This window comes from Panthera onca, chromosome E1, assembly GCF_046562875.1.
Source record: "Panthera onca isolate mPanOnc1 chromosome E1, mPanOnc1 haplotype 2, whole genome shotgun sequence".
In the NCBI taxonomy this organism is placed as follows: Eukaryota; Metazoa; Chordata; class Mammalia; order Carnivora; family Felidae; genus Panthera; species Panthera onca.
Window position 1 is genome coordinate 50,840,863 of NC_138352.1, and position 26,080 is coordinate 50,866,942.

The window sequence follows — 26,080 nt, forward strand, 5'->3', positions numbered from 1 at the left end:
GGGAGGAACAGAGAGAGGGAGACACAGAATCTGAAGCGGGCTTCAGGCTCCGAGCTGACAGCACAGAGCCCAATGTGGGGCTCGAACCCACGAACCGTGAGATCATGACCTGAGCCAAAGTCAGACGCTTAACTACCTAAGCCACCCAAGCGCCCCCATCAGAGGCTATTCTAATAGCCGTGCCCACCTCCTGAAATTTTAATCACTGAAACAATGACTAATTCTTAGAAAACAACTTGAAAAGGACTTGAATAAAAGAGCAGAGGAAAGAGAACTGAGTTTTGTTTTGTTTTTTAATAATTACTCCCAGAGTAGATGCTCACAGAGCAATGTTTTAAAATGGAGTTAATAAGATAATGTTGGGGTTGGATACCACCTCCACTAGGAATAGTCATATATTAATGCAAAACTAATTTTTGGATCCCATGGAAAACTTTCCCAAGCCATGCCATCTTCTATCAGTTTCCAGAAGGGATGGTCTTACCTCCTAAGTTCAGCAACTACTCTATAGTTCTGTGCATGAAGGCCACAGTCTTATAACATTGTTTAGCATCCTTTGAGGATTTGCATATATAAAAATGGACTTAGATCAGTGTTCTAGCTTCCCAGAGAGTGAATACACCCCCACATTTTCCCCACACGCTCGACAGAAAGGTCATAAAACAGATTATGCTGATTACAAGCCATGATGAGCTGGGTCTTTTCCTTACATAGTGGTAGGAGGGTTGGAGTGTGGAAAGAATTGCTTAATGTTCCAAGTCACCCTGTGGAATAGCCCCTACCTTCTTTGCTGAAAGGAGTAGAAGGTATTTCCATTCCAGAGGCTTATGTGAGCACAGCATTGTAGTGGTGCTCTGTAGAGAAAAATCACCCCTGCCTTTCTCTTCCTTAGGTCTTTAACATGCTACTCCCTAGCTGAAGATGCTTGTCCTTTTCTTCTCCTGATGAAAATCCTATTCCATCTTTTATGAGATACTTTCTCCAAATATCTACAGTTGGAATTAGTTTTTCTTTCCTTTGCTTATATTCTCCTTTAAATTATACACTTCTTCTTTTTTGACGTTATCATCAATAGTGTACCCATGTTTTTCTGACAGGAGATGATGAACTCTTTGAGGGCAGGGTGGTAACTCTGCTTGCATAACAAAGAGCCTGTCACCTACAGATGCTCACTAAGTAATACTGGTGTTGGCAATACGCACCTGGTCTTAGAGTGTGCTTTTCCCCCAAAACTCCAGGGAGGGAGTTAGGGGGGAGAAGGGAAAGAGAGAGGTGAGAAAAAAGGAAGGAAGGAAGGAAGGAAGGAAGGAAGGAAGGAAGGAAGGAAGGAAGGATATAAGGAGGGTAGGGGAGGACCTCTACTTCTTTTTTTTTAATGTTTATTTATTTTTGAGATAGAGAAAGAGAGAGAGAGAGAGGGCGAGCACAAGCAGGGGAGGGGCAGAGAGACAGGACGACACAGAATCCAAAGCAGGCTCCAGGCTCCAAGCTATCAGCACAGAGCCCAACGCTAACTGTGAGATCATGACCTGAGCCAAAGTTGGACGCTCAACCAACTGAGCCACGCAGATGCCCCAGGGACCTCTACTTCTTAACTTATTCATTGTCTGGCCTGAAGGTTGGGGGTACATTTTGCCACCATGATCTGAGATTAAAAACATGGCTTTGGAGGAAGGCAAACAAGAGAATCACTTTAAAACCTCTTAGAGCTACCTACCTGAGAATCTTCTTTTATGACGTAAATGTAATCTTTCTGTATTTCCTATTTATGAGTCATTCTTTTTTAGGGATACACATTTTTCCCCATGAGAGGTATTCACCAAAGAGATTGTCCTTGGCAGAGCCATTGATCAGAAGTTGAAGCATTGTTTCATTCGATGTGCCTGTGCCTTCTTGAGAGTAAATGCTTCCATGATGCAAACACCTTAATCACTTTGTGTTTCTCCAAGTGTGTCAATAAGTGCTCATATATAATATATGTGTGCTTACAGCATATATAATATATATGGCTGTATGTGGTGTTTGGTATTCCATGCCTGAAAGAACAGCTGATTTATTTCATAGCTTTTATGGACTGTTTTATTATTCTCAACAACATCACATCCATTCTCTTTGCATGCATATTTTATAGCACCTTGATGGACTTATTTGATTTGACCCAGTGTTTTGATGACAGCACGGCTATAGGAGGTGCACATTAACTTACACAAATCATTTGCTCAAGTCACTTCAGAGTGTGATCCTGCCCTCAGGTGATTTGTGGACCGCCAGCCCTTTCATGATGGGCAAAATAGCACAGCATGTCCTATAAAGCCATGGCCCAAGAAAAGCTATTGGTGATTCCTGGACCAGCAGGGCAATCTCCTAGGAGGGGCTGCTAACTGTGTAAGTATAGTCAGTCTTGCCAGAATTGTATCATTGGCTTCAGTTCCCTGTGATTCTTTTCTTCTCGCTTTCAACTTCCTTATAGAGAAAGTGTAAGACAGAGCATAGTGGCTGTAGTTCAGATTCTTGAATCCTAAATGATTGTGCAGCAGTGAAACAGTCGTAATAAATGCTAATTTTAAAAAAAAGATTAGGGAAGGAAGGTCTGAGACTTGATTTTGGATACTTCCTGACCTCTGCTTTTATCTCCATCTGAGAAACCAGACCTAAATGCCAAGGTTTGCATCCTTCTCTTTTTGGTGCCCTAGTTTTTACCTGGCTAGTTTTATTCCTTGTACCCTAGGAAACGAAAGTTTCTTTGTAGTGGTGTAACCTTCCATCCTTATCACCATAGGGTAACCTCGGATGATGTCACCTGGCTTTATTTAAAAACATCTTTGGTGTAGTGACAGTGGATGGAAGTTTGCCTGATGCCCAGAGTAATTTGTTCTGTAAAGGTCAGTGTTTATGCTGGATTGCAGAATCTGAAACACATTAATTCATTCAGCACGTGCCTTCTTTTAGTATACTTTTTTGGCAGTTTAGTAAGGTCTGTGAAAAATGCACATTTCTGCATGTGGGAATCTCTAGATAGAAGGCTCAAGTGCGCCCTAAACATCAAGGAGCCCTGCTTTAAGAAGCTTATGATCTTGCCATGGATATTAACATGGATGTAAACATCTCTGTCACATGCTATGGGAAGCCCAGAGAGTCCATGACAAACTCCATCTGGGGTATTTAAGGCCAGTCTTTCCAAAGATTTGATATCCAGCCTTTCTCATCCCCCCACTTTTTCTGCCCTGTCAGATAAGCTAATTTTCCTGCTTTCCCTCTTCCTGAGTCCAAGTGGCTCTGTCCAGGGTTCTGAAACCTGCCTTTTCTGTGACCATCGTATGAAATAGTATCAAGGATCTGGAAGAGTCTCCTGTTACAGTTCCAGGTGAGTTTTGCATTCTTTCCTGATGAGCTCTTATATTGATCAGATGTGAGGGCCACACCAGTAAATTTACATATCAGGAAACTGAGGCTTTAAGAGGTCTGGTAACTCAGCCTGGATCACAAAGTAGTTCATGGCCAGGGAGACCAGATCCCAGGCTTCCTGATCCCGATGCAGCTAGTCTTTCCAGGGCAGCGAGTTTCCTCTGATCTCCTCCCTTTTTCTTCAAAGATTCTCCCTGTGCATTTGAAATGGTCTGCGATTGGGTTTGTGGTCATCAAAGGAGTACACAAGAGAATTCAGTGTTCAAGACTGAAGTTTTCACTACTTAACTTCAATACACATGAACTTCTTAACCTTGAGATTGTGGTATTCTTTTGTTTCTATTCTTAATTAGCAGATAATAATTCCCCCTGTTTTTTTTTTTTTAGAGTTTCTCTCTGATGTTTTTCTTTTTGTGTTTTTTTTGTTTGTTTGTTTGTTTTAAAACTATTATAAGCATCAACATCATCCTGTGTCACCATATTTGGAATGTTTTTAGAGGTGCATAACTCTTTTTAAAAGTACTATGTTCCTATTAAAAGTAGTAAACATAACTTAGATGAGACATTGTTTTGACTTTTATGTTTTATACATGCATGCTTGTGTATGTGTGTGTATGTGACTTTTTATAAAAAGACTTAGGCTTCATAGCTAACTTGGAATTCCTTCTGATAACATTTCTCTGAGAATGACCATAAGTGTCTAGCATCGACGCTCTTGGGCAAGCACTGAGAAAGTCAAGTGACTGTAAGCCACTTGGACTGAGCCATGTCCCAACAAAGTTGCCCACAGGTGTTGTATGTAAAGGAGAATCTTGACATCAAGCAGGACATGTCAAAGTATGAGGTGGTCAGTCTGAGCAGTGCTGGGCCAGGATAAAAAAAAATGTGGGTGAGGCACTAAATCTTTCAATTGGAGATTAGAGAAGCCGCTAAATCAAGGGCACAACTCTGTAGAGTTTATTAAAAGGGAGGCCATCAGATTGGGGGGCGTGTACACAAAAGCCAGACAAAGATTGTACATTGCAGGGCTAGGTCTTGTCGTCTTAAACATGGAGTGCCTCTTATGGGGGACTTGTTACGCTCATCCTGAGTGGGGCAAGAGATAGCACACTTGAAGCATCAGCACATTCTGCACGGAGGGTCAGTTTGTTCCAGAAGCAGTGTCACAATCATACATTTATAACCCATGGCAGTAAAAATAATTTGAGCATTATGAGAAAAAGTAGAAGAGATTCTAGTGCTTTGTGTAAAAACCTTCAAATTCCCATTTCATTAAAAATTCCTCTCTGCAGCTGGTAGCAGAGATTACCATGGTTCACCATCTGTGCGGATTAATGTTTACTAAAAACGAGAGAGGGAGAAGGAGAGAGCGGCACGTAAGATGAATGGTTTCCCAGATAGAAAGCCAAAATAGAATACCTTTCCCTGAATTTTCTCTTTTTTATTCTTTCCTTTCCATTTTTTTTTTTTTTGCATCTTATACCTGTTTTATTTGAATCTTTATAGAATTGTTTAAGGAAAACCCAGAGTTATTTATTTTTAAAGGACTGAATAATGTAAAAACTGTAAGCCATCAAACTGTTTACATTTACATTTATGCAAAATGCATGTTGAGAGGCTTTTAAAATTTGTTGGAAATAATTAGGCACCTTTGGCACTTCCCTTTTAAATTTCCTGTTCTGTGAAGACTTTTTCCTGCTCCTTGCAGCCTGGGTTCACAAGGCAGAATCTCAGATCCTGTCCTGAGGGACCACAGATTGTCAGTTGCCTCCAGGTCTGAAGTTAATCAGTTACAAAAGTGCATCTCGTCCGTAGGCCGACTTAGTTTCAATAGATCACTGGGTGGTTGCTTCCTAGGATCAGGAGTTTCTAGTGAACTAATACAACATTGTAGATAGCTTTTTTTTTTTCTTACTTTCTCTTTTCCTTGTTGAGCACTTGCTGTGTGAGAGACACAGACTTTGCTCTACTTGCATTTTCTTTTAATCCTTACAGTCACCTAGAGCAGTAAACATTATTAGCATTCCCATTTCGTTGTAGGGAGGACAGAGACCTGGAGAGTTTAAAGAACTTGCTGCCTGTCAAAAAAACGAACACATGTTGAAATTGATCTCTGAAGTCAGAACTGTCTCCTTGTAAAGCCCATGTGCTTAACCATGACACCCTACAGTCTCATTCAATAGTTAGGTTATTTCCAATTCTCTCTGGGCACTTTTAGACCCAGTCTTAATATTGGGAATCTCATTTCCTTGCAAATCATGCTTTTTCCTCTCAATATGCCATGAGTCATCATTACCAGGAGCAGAGAGCATCTTACTTACTGCAATTACACTTGCTAATCAATTCTGCATCACTGCCCAGTGCTATAAACGTCTAGTTACCTATATTCTATTGACATGTGGCCTCATTTCTTACTGAAATGGGCAGTAGTCTCAATTTTAGAGGCCCTCTTTCTAATAGCACAGGGGAGCCAAGGAAATATGTCAATCTTATTGCCAGCCAAACAGAAATAAACCACTGTAGTCATTTCTCATAGTGGAGATTCATCAGCCAAGTGCAACCCAGGTATTTCTGAGTTTTAACTTTTCAGTCAAGGGGACTGTTTCTGAGGAGTTCTGCTTCCTACCATTATTTTCAGTTTTTCCCTTCAATTTTTTATTAATACTTGTCTAACTTGCATTAAAAATATTTTCACAGGGGTGCCTGGGTGGCTCAGTTGGTTAAGCGTCCAACTTCAGCTCAGGTCATGATCTCACGGTTCGTGAGTTCGAGCCCCACATCGGGCTCTGTGCTGACAGCTCAGAGCCTGAAGCCTCCTTTGGATTCTGTGTCTCCCTCTCTCTCTCTTTGCCCCTCCCCTGCTCATGCACATGCACATGCTCTCTGTCTCTTAAAAATAAATAAACATTAAAAAATATATGTATTTTTTCATTATTTCTTCACCGGGTCTAAAACCATTAAATGGGGCAACATTTCTACCCAGTTTTAAAAAGTAAACATCATAAGCCATGAAACTGTGTTAGAAGACATCTGACATTGGTTTCCCTGCTGTCTGGCTAGCCACTGGGGAGGTGGTATGATAGGACCTGAAAATTAAATAAGCCAAAAACGGTGCCCTCCTGTTCTCTCCAGAGGAGTCGGAAAATCCAGGGGGTATCCTAGTGTCAGTCCAGTCCAGGTGGGCAATGCTTTTCAGGGTGCAGAGGGAGCAAGGATTTTAGGAAGGAGAGGTCTTAGCATCTCTTAGTTGCTCTTTGCAGAAAAACCTGGTGGCTGGGGATATGCTGGAAGGATGGTCCAGTCTTGAAGAGAGACTGACAAGAGCCAAATGAGGAGGACACTGGAAAGAACTGGAATAAAACCAGCTGCCAGGGTGAATATCTGCAAGGAGGGAAGATAGTTACATGGAGAGGCTGTTCTGTGAGATCTGATCCATCTTGAAGCAAGGCATGGCGACAGCATTCAAATTTCAGAGCTTTCTTTCTGCTACAGGGATGGCTCTTAACCTAATTCCTCACTGGGGCTTTATTGGCTCAGATCTGGAGACAGTGTAGGGGGGGAAAGGGGATGTTTAATCAGGAGGAGTCAGATTAGGATTAAGAAGTGTTGCAGTGGGTTTACTGGAGCAGTCATGAGCTAGCAGGACATGACAGATTTTTTAAACATTGCCTTTTTTTTTTATTTGGTAATAGCCTATTTTTTTCCTCTCTAGTTTTGCTCCTTTGATCTCTCTTGACAGTGAGTCTCCAAGGGCACAGTCAACATGGAGACGAGGGAAGCCAACAGCTCATTCATTGCAGCATTTTTCTGTCTACCCCATCCAGCCTTCTGTGAATGTTGTAAAGGGGTGCACAGTCTCAACCTTACAGACCAGTGTGGTTTCTTAGGTGCGGGTTTGTCCAGTTTATTCTGTCAGTGCCTGTGGTCTTGCCCATTTTTGGCAATCAGTAGGACTTGGTATAGAGACAGCCTAACGACATTGTACATGGGAAGAACATGAGCTAGGGAGTTCCAAAGTATTAGTCTTAAAGCTCATCTCTAGCATTAGGGCTCCTGGATGGCTTAGTTGATTAAGCATCCGACTCTTGATTTTGCCTCAGGTTGTGATCTTATGGTTCATGAGATTGATCCCTATATCAGGCTCTGTGCGGACAGTGCAGAGCCTGCTTGGGATTCTCTCTCTCCCCCTATCTCCTGTTCCTCCCCCACTCATGTTTGTGCCTTCTCTCTCTCTTTCTCTCTCAAAATAAATAAATAAACTTCAAAAAAAGCTCACCTTCTAGCACTGATGAGATGTGGGACCATACGCAAACTATTTGACTACCCCTCTCCTCATTAAGGATTAAAATGAGACAACACACACAAAGTACACACTTCAGGGTCTGGCTTTGAGTGCATATAGGTTCCCTTTCCCTCCTTTCTGTGGCCACAGACACTTCCCCGTGGCCTGGCACCCTGAGGAACATCTCTAGCCCACTCTGGAGGGATGATTTTATCATAAACACATCTTTTAAATTTTTTCATTAGCAAAGAAGAGTCTTATTTGAAACAAAGAAAATAAAATTCCCTGTAGATTCATCCTATAGATTGGTAGTGAACACACATTGATATTGGTATTCATACATTCCAAGCACAGATTTAGGAATTGGAGATAGAGCCATGAGTAAAAGTAGATGAAAACCCTTATCCTCACGGGGCTTACATTCTAGTGGGAGGGGGCAAGCCAACAAATTAGGCAAATTAGATAGTATGCTGGATGGTGATAAATAAATACCATGGGGAAAAGTAAAGCAGAGAGGAAAGATGAGGAGTGCCAGAGTGCAATGGAAGAATTCGAGTCTTGGATACACCAGTCACACCTCAGAAGGTGACTTAGGGCCCCTGAGGAGTTTCTACTGGGTGGAAAGAACCTAGGAGGGAGAATCCATTCTGCCTGTACCCCATCTAGGGTACAGGTTAGGTTAGGTATTAGGTTCCTTGAGGCAAGAAACTATGCCTTCTAGGGACTCCCGGGTGGCTCAGTCAGCTAAGCATCCTACTTTGGCTCAAGTCATGATCTCACAGTTTGTGAGTTCGAGCACTGCATCAGGCCATCAACACAGAACGGGCTTCGGATCCTCTGTCCCCTTCTCTCTCTGCCCCTCCCCCGCTTGTGCTCTATCTGTCTCTCTCAAAAATAAACACTAAAAAACTTTTTTCTAAATAAATAAATAAGGAACTGTGCCTTCTTAGTACTCGCCTCCCCAGCACAACATCTGACCCAAGAGTAGGCACTCAGTAACTGCTTGTTGAACCAAACTATAAACCTCAGACCTCTGTCTGTCTGTCTGTCTGTCTCTCTCTCTCTGAAACCAGTGGGCCTGTTTGACACCTGAAATACCGGTTTGCGTTAACAGCTCCACTGGCATGCCTCAGTTTGACAGGCAGCAAGTGCCAGACCTGCAGGTTGCTTATTGGTTTAACTAATAATAAGTAATGGAGTGGCAACTGGAGTGACATTAATATAATGCGGAGAGGAGTGAGCGCCAGGATTGAAACGCTGTCATGCATCAAGACACCTCTGCCGCTGGGGGAGGAACCTCATTTTCTTGCGTGGTGTTTTCTGGCTCACTTCCTCAGCTCTGAGCCTGTAGAATCCCATTGAAAAGGTGTGAAAGGCAAAGCCAGAGTTTTAAGGAGGAACCCAAAGTCAGTTTCATGGTAGTAAGGAATGGTGATAGTGGGAAGAACTCAGTGAAAATAGGAGAAAGTGGAAGAGGAATGGAATAAGGGATGTGAGGGCTTCAAATGCCAGAAATAAATCTACCCCCCCAAAATAAAGGTAATTGCCCAGCTCTTTTTTTTTTTCCTGTGGGGTTAAAACAGTAGTCTTGTTTTGACTTTTACTCCTTATTCTGTTATTTATTAAGCAAATATTTACTGACCACCTACCATGTGCTCTACTGAGCACTCGGGATCCATAATCTCTATCCCTGTGTAATAAAGAATTTGGCTGACCTTTGCCCCACATTCCAGGGAGGTAACCACTAATCCTTGGAAGTCCCTGAGTGACAGGAGTGCCTTTGTTATTCATAGTGGACCCCTTGGACCACACACCTGTACCTGATAGCTTATGCTGACATGGAGACCCAGGATGGGAGCTGGCTACACCAGAAAAACCCACCACGTGACTGGCTTTGATCCACTTGATATCAGCCCAACGCTGGGAAGGGAAGAAGGGCTAGAGATTGAGTACAGCCACGTAGCCAATGATTCAGTCAATCATGCGGGTATAACGAAACCTCAGTAAAAACCCTGGGCACCAAAGTTCGGGTAAGCATTCGTGTTTGGATGCATTCTGTATGTTATCTCACACTGACGTGCCATGAGGGTAATGCATCCCAAAGATGATGGGAGCTTCTCATCTGAAACCCTCCCAGACTTTACCCTTTGTGTCTCTTCTTTGGGTGGTTCCTGATTCATATTCTAATCATAAGTACAGTGCTTTCCTGAGTTCTGTGAATTGTTCTAGTGAATTATCAAGCCTGAGGGAGTCTGTGGGGACACCCTGAATGTGTGGCCAGCTAATCAGAAGTGAGGGTGGCTCAGGGGACCCTGAACTTGTGGCTGGTATCAGAAGTGACAGCAGTCTTGTGAAACACTGTGCCCTTGACCTTAGCGCTGAAGTTTGGCTATCTCTGGGTAGTCCCTCAAGTAGCTCATAGTCTAGCTAGTGTCATGAAGATCAAAACTGCTTTCATAATGCAGTGAGAAAACTGTCTGCTCACAAGTGTAGGCTTAGTCGTGGGAGAGCAGAGTAGGTGCCATCTAACTCATTGAGGATAATCCGAGGTAGCCTTCTGCACAGAGTGAGCTGAATTCAAGTCTATATTATAATTAGCAAAGTAAGGCAAAGACAGAGAACACACATGGATCAACTTTCAGAATCGACTTTGTGCCATCTGAATTAATGATAATAATGCTAATAATAAGAAAAGGAATAGCAACTAAAATCTCTTGCACTATTTGTATGAGAAATGTGCTTTGTGTGTATTGACTCACTTAATCTCCACAACACCTTTGTCAGGAAGGAGTTGTTGGGGTTTCTGTTTTCCAAAATCATCTGATATTTATTTATTTATTTATTTATTTTTAATTTTTAAATTTTTTTTAGCATTTATTTATTTTTGAGACAGAGGGAGAGCATGAACAGGGGAGGGTCAGAGAAAGAGGGGGACACAGAATCTGAAACAGGCTCCAGGCTCTGAGCTGTCAGCACAGAGCCCGACGCGGGGCTCGAACCCACGGGCCGTGGGATCATGACCTGAGCCGAAGTCGGACGCTTAACTGACTGAGCCACCCAGGCGCCCCAAAATCATCTGATATTTAAATATACAATGTGGTGGGGTGCCTGGGTGGCACAGTCGGTTGGGCATCCAACTTCAGCTGAGGTCACGATCTCATGGTTTGTGAGTTCGAGCCCACGTCGGGCTCTGTGCTGTCAGCTCAGAGCCTGGAGCCTGCTTCGGATTCTGTGTCTCCCTCTCTCTGTGCCCCTCCCCCACTCACACTGTCTCTCTCTCTCTCTCTCTCTCTCTCTCTCTCTCAAAAATAAAGATTAAATAAAAATTTTTAAATATACAATGTGGCTAAAGTCACATAGCTACTAAGTTGGCATACCTTTGCTTCATACTTAGGTTTCTATTGTGGAATGAGTGTTTGTGTTCCCCCTCAAAATTCATATGTTGATGCTCTAACTCCCAGTGAGGTGTATTTGCAGATGGGGCATTTGCATGGTAATTAGGGTTAGATGAAGATATGAGGGTGGAGCCCTCATGGCCTTAGAAGAAGAGACACCAGAGAGCTCGCACTCTCTCCACACACATGAGCTGAGGAAAGGACATGTGAGCACGGGGAGAGAGCCCTCCTCAGAACCTGACCAGGCTGGCACCCTGATCTCAGACTTCCAGCCTCTAGTACTGTGAGAAAAGAAATTTATGTTGTTTTAAGCCACCTAGTCTATTTCAGTAGAAGACATCCTGTGTCTTTTGGAGCCAAGTGGGGATGGTGTTAGGGTTGAGGCCAAAAAACAATAGAGTCCTGTTAAGTGCTGGTTTTATCTAAAATCTCTCTAATCTGAATGAATTGAAGCTCTAAATGTCTGTTGTAACATGTTCTTGCTCACTGCACTACTTACTGAACAACCTAAGAATCTCAATGCGAGTATCCCCGTCTGATTCTAGATTCTGGTAGTCTTCACACTTCAGCTTGACTACGTTTCCTGGCACGTGATACCTCCTTCATGCAGATCAGATCCCATGAAAATTTCTTCAAGGAGTTGAAATTACTTCAGTGTTGTTTTCCACTCATTGATCCTGGCTCTGTCTGTGAGAGAATTAAGGAAGAAATAGTACCAGTAGCAAGAAGGTAGCTGATGTATATGGCGGACCATACATGAAGTCTTGCAGCTCTATTTTGGACCCTTTCTAGCCTTGTGGGATCCATTCTCGTTTGTTTGAAGAAAGCCATGGTTCTGGAGTTCTTTTTTAGATGTAGCCTTTAGTGATTCATCATTCACCATGAGTGTTTGAAGTGTCTAGTCATATACATAAGTAATCTTTTATTCAGCTCTTATTTTCTGTGTGTCCATTCATTGTTCACATTAGACTTCTTTTATGTAAATCAAGTCCCCGGATATGAGGAAACAAAGCAAAGCCAGATTAATTAGCTAATTTTCAAAGGCTTATTCTACATTGATTGCAACTTTTTTTTTCCATGAATTTTTTATTATGTTCTCTCTTTGCTATGCCGAGTCGCCTTTGAAACAATAGCATGTAAAGTTAGTATATAGAAAATTGACCCAAATCATCTCATTTAAAAAAAAAAAAGACACACATATCATGACCTATTTCTCATTTTTCCAACTCACTGGGTTTAAAATATAATAGGAGAAAAAAGGGAGTTTTTTCATAGGTGTGGGCTTTCCTGATGCCTTTCTAACCTTATACTTCGCATCTGTTCAAATTCTTTTCTTTTTCTCTCTCACATCCTCATTATTTTTCCACCTTTGCAATTTTAACCTGTGAATCTAGAAAACTTAGACTAAAACCAGAGGATTAAATAGCATTGGGTTTGAAAAGAACTTTCACAAGTATCTCTACTGCTGCTCAAAGCCCCTCTTTCTCAGCCTAGCAGAAACCACCTTTGATTAGTCTCCTCATCTGATGGAGATCTCACTGCTTCCCCCGGCAGTGGGCCTCTGGATATTTCTCACTTTTATCAAATTTCTGTTTATCTTAAGCAAAAATTATTCTTTTTCTCCTACCATCCTTTGTCTGACCTCTTGGGCTGTGGAAAACATGCCATATTTCCCACCTACTTCAGATCTCTGACGATAATTAAAGAGACTTAAGTCTCTTTAAGCCCTCTCTCTTCTTTGGGCTAAAAGGAATATGAGCCATCTCCTTTTATCCCTGCTAATTTTGTACAGCAAAAACAGGCAAAGGGATACAGCTTCCAATTTTATTTTCCTAAATCCCCACATACAACGGTGTCCCTTCCTATAACAACTTTTCGGGAAACAGCATAATCACTTGTCCTGCTTAAAAAAGTATTTGCACGCACACACAATTGTCTAGTATTTTTGGAGACTTATAATCTGCTGAGTGCTTTATATGGCTGTCTCAGTTACTATCCCCAGTAGCTCAGGGAGATAAGTATGTACCTCCATGATCCCAGCATGTGGCTTTAGATGCTCCGGCTTAATGAAAAATGGAGACTTTTCCAGTGTGAATAGTTACTATGGTCCCTAGATTATCCCTCTCAAATATCAGCTGTCTCTCATGGGCTTTCAACAGACAACCCATAGAGCATGCATTGGGTCTTTGAGTAAAAAGAAATGCTGTGAGCTCTCAATGCTAGGCATGCCAGACAGCAAAAGTGATGCATCTGTCAGAGTCCAATACGGAGACAGAAACCACACCAAGTATTTTAACAGAGAGAGCTTAATAGAAAAGAGGGTTAACTAGGTCTTGCATATCTGAAAAGGCAAAGAGATAGCACGAAGGTATCGTAGAGCCAACAGTTTTATGGAGCGCATGACAGTTCTAAGGCAGGGAAAGTAAGAGTGAAGCCTAGAAGCTTGGCTGATGTGGCTGAAACTTAGAGCTCTGAGAAGTGGGAGTTGTTTGGCCAATGTTCACATTTCTGCGCTGAGAGGACCCAACCCCCTGAGGAGCCTGGATGGTGCTGATGTCTCTGAAGGGTCGCCATGAGGCTGGCTCCGTGATGTTGCGAAAACTGCAAACTGGATTAAATTGCTGTTACCAGACGAAACTGCTGCTGCTGGAGCAGAGAAAGCAGAGGCCAGCAGCATGTTGCCAGGAGCTCACAGCGGACCGGGGAACCGCGCTGTCCTTGGCCTCCCAGGCTCCGACAGCGCCCCCTCCTGGCAGAACCTGGCATGGCTGCAGCCAGCAAAGGCGGAATGTGGTTTGCAGGGTCCTGGCCCCAGCCTCACAAAACAAAGTGTGGAAAGCTGGATTTGAAGCGGAGTGGCAGTAGCTTCACACGGGGCATGCAACGTGTTTTATGTTAAAATTTCAAAAAGTCCAGTGTCTGTGCTCTTTAATGGATCAGCACAACACAGCTCACAAGTAGTGAGAGTAGGGAGGGCGAGTAAATCAAGAAGCTAGTGCAATGTCTCTTGGTCCCATTCTCAGTCTTTATTTCCTTTTTTCCATACCTCAGCCCATCAGGATGGCTGTTGCTGGGACTCACATTCTGAATACCGCCACCCCCCCCCCTAATATTTTAATGGGGTAGAGAAGTCAATGCTGTTACTGGCATATATATCAGTACAAGTCTTTAGCATGTTTCTGCTGCATGGATAAAAGTCGAGGAGGCAGAGGAAACCTACTTGCGGCTGGTTCTCCAAAGTCAGGGTCATGAGGAACTGTTTGGGACAGCTAACATTGGGGAGCACGTCCATCCTCCAGACCATCTCTCAGAACGATAACTGTGGAGCATGGACAGTGGCCGACAACCCCTACCAGCCAGCTCTTCCCCTCAGACAGTTCCCCTTGCAGATCTGCGGCAGGAAATAGCAGGTCTGCCTCCCCCATGCCCTCAAAATATATACCGAAGGGGTACCTGGGTGGCTCAGTCGGTTAAGGTCCAGCTCTTAATCTCAGCTCAGATCTTGATCTCAGGGTTGTGGATACACACACACACACACACACACACACACACACACACACACACAGGCATGCACACACACTGCATATTTGGCCCACTCCCCTAACTAGTGCTTGCAGCCAGACTTCCAGCCACTCAATTCGCTGGGTGTTTCAGAGAGGAAAACAAGAGAAGGCTACAAATGAGGCCTCTAGACCAGTGAGGCCATGAGCATTGCAATGCGGGCTGGGGTAGAGCCTCTCCCTAATGGGATGGCTCCAGATAGTTAGGACTAATTTCATGGGGTCAGTAGTAGGTCTCCTAAAAGCCTCTACCATTTAAAAATTAATACTTGATGAGTGCTAATTCCAAAGGGTCTCAAGAGACTGGAGGAGAAAGGGTTTCCAGGAATGGGATTTGAAAAGAACCTAAGGATGAAATGGAATATGTCTGTAAGGAAGGAAGAAAAATGTAAAGAAATTCACTTCCAATAAATCAGAAGTAAAGCAAACTTACTGTCTCCCTGGCTCACTTGCCTTTCCATAGCCACGTAGTCTGGCATGGCCCTGTGCAAGGAGGCCCTGTCTCTCCCCATCGTACCCTATCTTCAGCCACTCCCACTGCTCTGACATTTGAGTAAGAAACACAACAAATAGGGGCACCTCGGTAGCTCAGTCAGTTGGGCCTCCAACTCTTGGTCATGATCTTGTGGTTTGTGGGTTGGAGCACTGCTTTGGGCTCTGTGCTGACAATCCCTGCTTGGGATTCTCTCTTTCTGCCTCTCTCTCTCTCTCTCTCTCTCTCTCTCTCTCAAAATAAATAAACTTAAAGAGACACAACAAATATTTTTAGGTGTATCCTGGCCATCTTCAGCCACAGAAACCCTCAGACTTCTTATGATATAATGGACTGATCAGACGGTCATGACCCTGCTTACCAAAAGTAATAACAAGTAACCTTTATGTAATCCTCTTCTTGGTTTACCAACACACGATGTTCTTTTTTTGTTACATCTTTTAGTCTTCATGAAAACTCTTTGAAATAAATAATAATGTAATTTCCATTTTTTAGATGAGAAAACTGAGGCCCAGAGAGTTTAGGTAATTTCTTCCAGATTACATCATCATTACTTGGGACTTAAAATCCAGCTCTCCAGACTCCACTATTTGCAGCCTTGCAGTGGTCTGTGTGAAATGTGGCACAAGGAATTGTGTGGCTCACTGGGTAGGTGGGTCCCTCAAGGTTATTTCCAAATGCAGCCCAAGAGTATAATTTTGGATAGCCCTGTGGGCCAAATAATTTCCACTCTGAGGTAAACGTCTGTTAACAAACATGGCATCTGGAAGGTACTCTCCTACGAATGCCGGATGCTGACAGTTCTATGCCAAGTCCTGCCTTTACTTGTTCACAGACAAGGTCAAATGGGAGTATTAATCTTGCTGGACCCCTTTGGTAAAGGCAGAAAAATGTAGAGTTCACCATTGTTCACTTTCAGTTCCCTTAAGAAAATGCTTACAGGTATCATGGAGGTTCCTCAAAATGTTAAAAATAGAACTACCATATGATCCAGCAATCCCACTTCTGGGAGTAGATTCATAGGAAATGAAATCTGGATCTCAGAGAGACATCTGCAGCCCCTTGTTTATTGCAGCACTATTCACGATAATCAAGATATGAAAACAGCCTATATGTCAGTGGGCAAATGGATAAAGAAATGTGATGCACACACATGTGCACATACATACGTGCACACACACCACGTGCGCACACACACACACACACACGATAGAATTATCAAGGAAACCCTCACATCTGTGACAACGAGGACAAAGAACAAAGAGGACATCATGCTGAGTGAAATAAGCCAGACACAGAAAGACAAATATTGTATGATCCCACATGTGGAACCTTACATAGTCACACTGACTACTTTACAGCAGAGAGTAGGATGGTGGTTGCCAGGGCTCAGGGAAGAAAGAGGGGAGGAGAGGTTAATGAGGAGGTGTTGGTCAAATGGTAAAAGGTTTAGGGGCACCTGGGTGGCTCAGTCGGTTAAGCAGCAGACTTTTGATCTCGACTCAGGTCACTATGTCACAGTTCATGAGTTCGAGCCTCACGTGGGGCTCTGTGCTGACCACATGGAGCCTGCTTGGAATTCTCTCTTCCCCTCTCTCTGCCCCTACCCCACTTGTGCTCTCTCTCTTGAAATAAATAAACTTTAAAAATTTTTTTTAATTAAAAAAATGGCAAAAGGTTCAGTTATGCAGTTCTGGACGAGGACTGAACGAGTCCTGGACATCTAATATACAGCATGGTGACAATAGTTAAGAATACTGCATTGTGTGCTTGAAGTTTGCTAAGAGGAGAAGTCTTAATCTCAACATGCAGACACATACACACTCCAAAAAAAAATGATAACTATGTAGAGATGATGGATAAATTATTTAGCTTATGGTGATCATTTCATAACATATAGATATATCAAAACATCCAGTTGTACACCTTAAATATACACAATTTTTATATATCAAAGATCTCTCACTAAAGTTTTTTCAAAGAGTAAGTGATTACAACAGAAGGACATGGTTGGAAAATCTCACTTTGTCACAGATTCTAGAACCCTGCTCTGATGCAAAAAAAGATAATGATATTAATTCAACAACAATAATAACACCTAATTTTTTAAAAATTTTTTTTAACGTTTATTTATTTTTGAGACAGAGAGAGACAGAGCATGAACAGGGGAGGGGCAGAGAGAGAGGGAGACACAGAATCAGAAGCAGGCTCCAGGCTCTGAGCCATCAGCCCAGAGCCCGACGCAGGGCTCAAACTCACAGACCGCGAGATTGTGACCTGGGCTGAAGTCGGACGTCTAACCGACTGAGCCACCCAGGCGCCCCAATAATACCTAATTTTTATTGGGCACTTACGTGTCTCATTTAATTCCCACAAGATCCTATGTGGTGGGAATTGTTATTGTCCCCATGTGCAGGTGGGCATCCATTGACTTGGAGAAGCTAAGGGACTTGTTCACGCCGGGATTCAGAGACACTAGGATTCCAACACCCATCGTCCCCATCACTGCCTCACATAGCCTAGATTCAATGTCTGTCCTTAACTTCCCCTCCCTAGCCACAGAAAGTATTTCCACATGATGTTTCTCTCGGTGGGCTTGCACAGATTGCTAGCTGGAACCATTCCCTGCATTCCAGCAGAGGCAGGGACCAAGACTCACCAGAGCCAAGTGTTTTAATAATAAGTTCCTGTGCTAGCAGTTACAAAAAAGTGACCGTAGCTGCAGGTTTCAAGAATTAAAATATGGCAAGGTAGAAGAACCTCGTAAAGCCAGTTTTCAGAACGACGACTCTGCCCTTGTAAACAAGTTTTATATACCCTTTTTGGAGTGTGTATAATGAAATGACTAACATTTTCAGCTGTAACCGAAGCTATTACACAACAGCTGAGTGTTTTGTAGCTGGAAATCTGTTCAGGAAAACACTGAAAATTGGTGGAAAGAGTGGGCTGTGGGGACTCCACGTCTCTGCAGGGCACATTGTCCCCATCCTGCCAGCAGGAGTGGCCTGCACAGAGCACAGCCACGTAAGAGCACCACGGAACTCACACCCTGCTTTCTCAGTGTAAAATGGAGCTCTTAGCTGCTCTTAATGCCTGCGTCTCTTTACTCTTGCTCACTAAAGTGGAACGTATGGTTCATCCTTTTTTTTAATCTTCCCCCCAAAGAAAACTACAAGCTGAGATTCCAGGTGCCCACCTAGAATCCAGAAACTTCTATGATCTGCGTTTCAGATGAAGGTCCTCAGAGAGATTTTTGATGAGTCATTTCTTTGTTCCTCTGCTTCACGATTTACATAATAATATAGTTGCAGGTCACAGTTATGAATATTCAGGAGAAGGACAAGGTGAGGTTACTGAGCTCTTTTTCCCCTGAATTCCAGAAGATGGGACTCAGCAGATTGAGCCGTGGGAGCTAAAGAGAAAGTCTTGAGTTTCTCATCCAATCTCCATGCTAACTGTGCCAGAAACGAGTATGTTCTGAGGGGAGACACTATCACAGAATCAGAAGGATTCTCCTGCTTGCTCCTTGCAGACTAGACCAGAAATCAGAACATTATGGGAACAGAACATGGTGCCTGTGTCATCCACTGCCTCTTACATCATTCACATCAGAAAGACAGATTCTATTCTCTTTTTAGCCTTTTCATATGGGAATGGCTCCAGGGACAGAATGTGGGAATGTCGCTCTACCCACTCAAACCCAACAGCAGTTTGTTGCTAGAATAGGAGAAAAATGAAGTCATGTGTGACCCAGCCATATCATGGTAGGTGGTCAGGCGAGTGTTGTTACCTGGACCAATTTTTTGTATAGTGTCTTATGGTGTGGCACTTGGCATTCCTAAGAGTGAACCTTGAAGAGCTAGACTGATAATGGTGTTTCTTGTCCAAGGCTCTTTCTATTAAAATCCAGGGCCGTTGTTTTGTTTGATAAAATCAGTAGCATATGGTGAAAGGTATCTACTGCAGGTAGGGACCAGCAGCCTTTAGAGTGTGAGAGCCTTAGGGCGCCTCCGTGGCTCAGTTGGGCGTCTGACTTCGGCTCAGGTCATGATCTCGCAGTTGGTGGGTTGGAGCCCCACATCGGGCTTGGTGCTGACAGCTCAGAGCCTGGAGCCTGCTTCAGATTCTTTGTGTCTCCTCCTCTCTCTGCCCCTCCCATGCTCATGCTCTGTCTCACTCTGTCTCTCAATAATAAATAAACATTAAAAAAAATTTTTTAAAAAGAACGTGAGAGCCTTTTCTGTGGCCCTTGCTCCACCATTGATATGCAGATTAAGTTCTTTCTTAGAACTTCGGTGTCCTCACCTGTGAAATGGGAACCATAATACATATTTAAGGTTACAGCAAAGAATAAACGAGATCACAAGTATGGAATGCCTGGCAATGGCAAATGTTCAGTATATGGTGCTTATTAGTGTTATCCTGGAGTGTATGGTTTTGTGGGGAAAAGCAGTGGTTTTGATTCCCTTGGAAGATATTTAAAAAAAATTTTTTTTAATATTTATTTTTGAGACAGAGAGAGAGCATGAGCGGGGGAGGGGCAGAGAGAGAGGGAGACACAGAATCCGAAGCAGCTCCAGGCTCTGAGCTGTCAGCACAGAGCCTGACGAAGGGCTCAAACTCACGGACTGCGAGATCATGACCTGAGCCAAAGTCAGACGCTCAACGGGCTGAGCCACCCAGGCACCCCTGGAAGATAATTTTTTTAAATCCCTGATCTAACTAATTATCATGTCACTTCCCTCTTTAAAACAAATGGATTGGGGCGCCTGGGTGGCTCAGTCAGTTAAGCGTCCGACTTCAGCTCAGGTCATGATCTTGCGGTCCGTGAGTTCAAGCCCCGCATCGGGTTCTGTGCTGACTGCTCAGAGCCTGGAGCCTGTTTCGGATTCTGTGTCTCCCTCTCTCTGACCCTCCCCCGTTCATGCTCTCTCTCTGTCTCAAAAATAAACATTCAAAAGATTTTTTTAAAAAAATAAATAAATAAAACAAATGGATTACTTTGCACAGCATATAGGTTAAAGTCAATCTCTTTCTCTATCTCTGTTTTTGTCCCTCCATGTCTCTTACCGCACACACATAACTGCGTGAAATCCAGGATAGTCACCATATCCTGGATTATTGCCCTGAAGCCTGGATTTTGTTCCTCCCACCCCAGTCACCTGGAATGTGGATTCCTCCTTTCTCCACCTGCTGAACCGTGTTATCAAACTCTTCCACTCCAGCCCCCCTCCTCCACAGATCTTTTTACAAACCCTCTGGTTCAAGTCAGGGTCCCCATTTCTCCAAGGAACCTCCTGTGCCCCGGCACAGACAGCTCTGTAGAAAAGAGGTCTTGACCCTTTCTCTCAGCCCCATGGGAATGGGAGAACCCAGTGGGTGCAGGAATTGTGGTATAGTCACCTCCCAACTGTGGACCAAGTAGGTGGATGTTGATTTGAGCTGAAGGTTAGCATTTATGCCATTCCTATGGCTTTTCGGAATCTTCTAGTTGGTGATTTGTGATTTGTGTGTCTTGTCATTATTTTCATGCTCCTTGGTGGCCACTTACTTTACAACGATCTCTCCTTTCATAGTAAGCGTTTCTGGACACTCATGGTGATTTGGAGGGAGTTGCCGTTGCTGCTTTGCTGAAATGTCTCTGGCATCTGTTTTCCCATGGGCGACCCCTTAAGTAACCAGAATGGACATTGGGAAAGAAACGGAAACAAGAGTTTGGAGCGCAGCGTCTTTCCCATTGCTGGTTGGTGGTGTGAAAGAAAAATCTCGAGTACGTTAGGACTGGATCTGCTTTCGGAGGGCATTGACCCCAGCATGCTAGTCCTCTTTTCAGGCAGGAAGCTCAGGCAGCACAGGGCCGGGATTGTCCCGGTGACAGATCAGAAACACACAAGGTGCTGCAGAGTCCAGATTCCTGGTATCGTCTTCAACTTAACCCTGGCACATTTGCCTTCAGCAAAGACACATACTGGTTCAGAGCAAGAGAAACCTCATTATCTTCTCCGCCGGGCCCTCCCTGGTAGCCAGGGTAATTGAGGTCCAAAGGTGACCTGACCAGCCCAAGTCCCATAGATAATTAGGGAGGAAAGTAGGGGCCAGACAAGTCTTCAGGCTCTGTGTCCCCTCCGCTTTCCTCTCCTGCACCCTGTGGCCTCTTCCTGTGCCTGGATTATTCACACAGTCCACATGTTGACATTTTAAGGATTCACTTGAGGAATTAATCACGCCTCTTTGTTTTACCTCTTTTTACTTTGAGGTAGAGCCAGAGTTCACCGTTACTAAACTCTGCAACTCCACAAGTGATGAAGAGGCTAGCCAGGCCTAACTGCCTTCATGCGTCACCGGCCAGCCCTGTGAACACCTGTTGTGTGGCCCTTCAGTTCCCTTGAGGTCTGGGTCCCGAGCTCCTCCTAAAACTGGCACTCTGTCTTTGTTTCTTTTCATTGCTTCCCTTCCTTGCAGGAAGGCAGGGGTGGGCAGGGAGGCCTCCATTCTTTTTAGGTTGTCTGTACATAGATATAGCATTTTAGCATCCCTGAAATTGAGGTGTATCTTACAGTCAGTGGTGTGTGATAGTTTAATTGTCAATATTGTGTCCTTGCTTAAATAACGGTGCATGTTACAACATTGCCATTAGGGAGTCAAAAAGTGTAGGATAGTTTCAATTTTGCAAAGTGCTTTCCCACATAATAAGAGCTAACATACATAGATGCCCACCGTGTGTCAGGCACTGTGGGCTCGGTGTTTACACCAATTATTTTATTCCTGTCTCATACTCACTCTTCAAGCTGGCATGTCCCCCATTTCGTAGAAGATGAAACTAAGGTAAAGTACTTTTTGCAGAGTCACAAAGCAATAGGATGAGGGCCATAGCCGCATCCAGGGCAGTTTTAATCTAGAGTCAATGTTTCTTCTGCCTCCTTTCCTGTCGGATTGTGCTCTCGGTCTCCCCCAGAGCTGAATGGAGGGCTAGGTGGGCAGCATAAGAAAACAGACTCACCATTGACCTTGGGCAAGTCTCTTGTCCTTTCTGTGCCTCAGTTTTCTCATCTGTAAAGTAGGGATGAAAATAACACCTTGCCATAAGTAGTTGGGAGGGTGAAGTGGGACCCAGCACATACCAAGAGTTCAGTAAATGTAAGTGATCACATCGTCCTCTGTTTTTGCTGAATCCTCTGTGGGTATCATCTTAAGCTTAGAAATGGCCTTCAGCTCCTTTACCCAGGCCATAAGCCGTGTGCCCAGAAGCTTCTTGGATGCCCTGTACCATATCCCCTCTTCCAAGAGAGCAGAAGCAGACTGCAGACTCTGCCTGCCAGGACCCCCATCTGTAGCCCTGGGAAGGTGCCCTGAGCAGACCTTGCCTTTCTCAGATGCTACTGTCACCGCAAAGTGACTTCTCCGCCAGCCCCTCCATTCATCCATATTCCCAGCAAAAAGGAGTTCCCCGCCGGCTTAGCCTCTAGAATCTGCACATGCTAGTGCTAATAAACCCAAGAGGTTCATTGCCTGTTGCCCATTTAACAACTGCACGGAAAGGTATCTCACTCTCCCCCTTCGAGGAATGTTTTCCAGCCATGAGTCATAATGCTGCCCACTTCCTGGTCTGAATCCCGTGTCCCTGGATGGCCAGAAACAGTCTGACCTCACTGAAAATTAACAGTGTGCCCAGCAGGGGTGAAGCCGCTGCCTCGCTGTACCACGTGCTCATTCTCCTGGCCTCAGTTCCTCATTCTGGACGGTAGGTTGGCCAGGGTATCAGGAATGAAGGCGCCAAGTGAGCAGGTTGACTGGCCGAGCGTTCCCTTGGAATCTTGGAGGAGAGAGGGTGCCTGTCACCTATGGAGAAGTGTGCCAGAGGGCAGATGCAGAGATGGAGTCAGAAAACACATCTGTGTAACATGTCACCAAAGCCAGGGAGCCGGAAGTGAAACAAAGAACTGACCAGAATGAAGAGCCTGGGGACAGAGTGTGGAGCCCAGGGCAGGCTGAGGTACACCCACCAGGAGGTGGTGACCTGGGCTAAGCAGGGTCATGGCCAAGGACCTCTGTTGGGGCTTGGGGGCGATCCATTGTGGGCAGACCCCATCTGCTGACAGGGCTCGCTGGGAGAGCATTCAAGTGGCAGCTCTCTGGCTCTTGGCGTGGGGCCACCAACAGGAGTGGGGACAACAGTGGGCTCCTGGCCACGCCCCAGCTGACCGGTCTCCAGCCCCTTGCCAAGCAGCCTGAGCAGCCTTGGTCTGAGTGGCAACACAGTACATTCCAGAATTATTAGCTTATGACAGTATTTCATCACCCACTTTCTATCTGGCAGTTTCTGTGGGTTTTATTACAGTTAAATATCATCAGGACCTTTTTAATATTCTCTTTTTTATGAAACAACTGATATATCAGTATTCAAGCTAATGTCTTGTGTTAAAGTAGACTCAAGCTTATTAAGCTGTCCACTTACGCCTTTCAATTTTTCCAAGGACGTATGATAAAGTTCCCCTATAGCTAAATAGGGTACTTTCTCACCTACATAAAACAGGTGAGGAAGATTAGGATTTCTAAATGAAAAATCCGTAAAGCCATTGTTCTCTTAAGAATTGGGGGAATGGGGAACATCATGGGTAAATAGCATGCTGTAGGAAGAGTACATTTAAAATGTAGTAATAAGTAACCAAACTTGATGGAACACCTACTTTGTGGTAGACGTTGCGCGAAGTGAATCAGATGCCTTATTTCATTTAACCTTGACAACACCTCTGTAAGGTGAATACAGCTGCTGTTCTCGTTTTACATGGGATAGAGCGGAGACTCAGAAAGTTTCCATAGGTCCCTAATACAGCACTGCTTTTGAGAAACAGACCTAGAATTTAAACCTAGATTTATCTGATTTCAGAACCCAAGCAATGAACCCTGCACACCATATTTAAATTTGAGCTTAGACTGGAATTTCAGCTGTGTGACTTTGGGCAATTTACTTAACCTCTCTGAGTCTGTGATCTGGAGGCTCATTGTCCTTGTCTTAATTTCCATGGTGACTAAATTAAATAATATATAAGCAAGTGCTCAGTACTGTAAAAGTACGATAACTGGCACGTATTCACTACTTAAAAATTGTCATCCAGAGGCACCTGGGTGGCTCAGTTGGTTAAGCGTCTGACTCTTGGTTTCAGTTCAGGTCATGATCTCTCAGCTTGTGAATTCAGGCCCCACGTTGGGCTCTGTGTGGGCAGTGTGGAGCCTGCTTGGGATTCTCTCTCTCCCTCTGTCTCTGCCCCTCCCTCGTTTGCACTATCTCTGTCTCTCTCAAAATAAATAAATAAACTTTTTTAGAAAAGTTGTCTGAATTCCTAAATCATTCAGAAAAGTAATGGGAGCTTTTTCTCTTCATCTGAAATTTCTCTGGCAGTCACCTCCACTCACCACTATAGTGAGTGAGAAGTCTTCCCTTTTAATTCAGTGAAGCTGAAATCTGCTTGAATGGAGCTGGACTGTGGTTATCAGTGAGGGCCCGCTTATCCCCATACTGTCCTACAAACGTGGACAAGCCCAGTGCTGCATGACCCTGATTTTCACTCTGGCCCTGAAAGGTATAAAGTCTGCATTATGCTGGGTCCTGGGTAGACGGTGTAGCCTATATGTTTCATCTGCTTAATTGTATGACCCCAAAAAGTACAGCAGAGAAAAAATTCCTTTAAAATAGCCCTTCTTATGTGTGGATTTCTGGCTGACAGCCAGATAGAAAGCTCTCTATTAATGTCTCTCTAAGTAAAAGGATTTGAGTTGGGTCTGAGGGTGAGAAAGGAAGATTTAGCTGAAATCTGAAGTTTAGTCCAATCGAAACCTTTAAGATAATTTAAGAGGTACTTGGCTCAGGTTTCAAGTCCAAAACAGAAGAAGACAATCCTTGATGGGACGTGGTCAAAGAACTGAGACTTTGCCAATGGCTGGTTCAGTGGGGCTCAACAAATATTTATCAAGGGTCCAGTGTATGCACAGCACCAGGAGAATGGTGATAGATGGATGAGTGGCCACAATCCTTGCCTTCTAGAAGCTTCCCGTCTAGTCAGGCAACTTGACCTAAAATAGGTTGCTTTAATACAGCATTTAAAAATGGTAAAATGGCATAATAAAGTAATGGCAACAAAATGTTAAATACTTTGCATACATGTAAGTGCTTTACATGTATTCATTCATTTTGTCCTCAAAACAAGCCTATGAGGCACAAACTCCTCTTATTCCCATTTACAGGTGAGGAAACTGAGGCAAGGCTGTACACCTGAGCATGGCAGAGCTGATTTGTGCTTAGGTTTGTCTGGCTCCATTCATGGCTTCTTTGTCCTGTGTTCCCGCTGGGAGCAGAACTACTGTGTTGCACAACCCCAGGGGTCGCCATTCACACCACAGGCTCTGGGGTGTGCAGTTGTGCGGCATATGACCTCCGAGGCTTCATCCAGCCCAGAAGATCATAAGAGAGGGTGAATACAGCCCTTGCAGAGACAAGGAGCTTGAGGCTTAGAAGGCTCGGGTGACATCTCCAAGGTCGTATCTCTAATAAGTGGCAGGGCTAAGGCTTGGAACTGAGTCTGCTGCCCCTAAGCATCGTGCTGTTTCTAGATTCCACACTGCCTCCACTTTGCTCCTTGTGGGTACTATAAGAGCATCAGGACAGGGCATGTAGTTCAGCCAGGTCTAGAGATGTGGCAGGGGCAGACACTGGGGAAAAGCGGCAGCTTGCTTCTTAAACTGTGGGATTTTCCTAGATCTCCATAACCTGCCTCTTGGAAGTTCCAGCTCTCATCCAGCCCCCAAGAACCTTCTCTGTTCTGTGCAGATGAGCCGTTTTATTCCCCTCACCACCGCACAGAGCCCAGGAGAAGCACACCAGGCATAGAGTTAACTGGACCTGCATTTGCCATCTCCCCTCACTTGTTCTCAACAAATAATTTATTTT

At 44.1% G+C, this 26,080-nt stretch overlaps 1 protein-coding gene across 3 annotated transcripts in view; it reads left to right on the top strand.

The window, feature by feature from the left end:
* The window catches only part of CA10 (carbonic anhydrase 10 (inactive)), a 492,279-nt gene that overhangs the window by 266,471 nt on the left and 199,728 nt on the right, over positions 1 to 26,080 (top strand). The gene's annotated exons all lie outside the window — the stretch shown is intronic.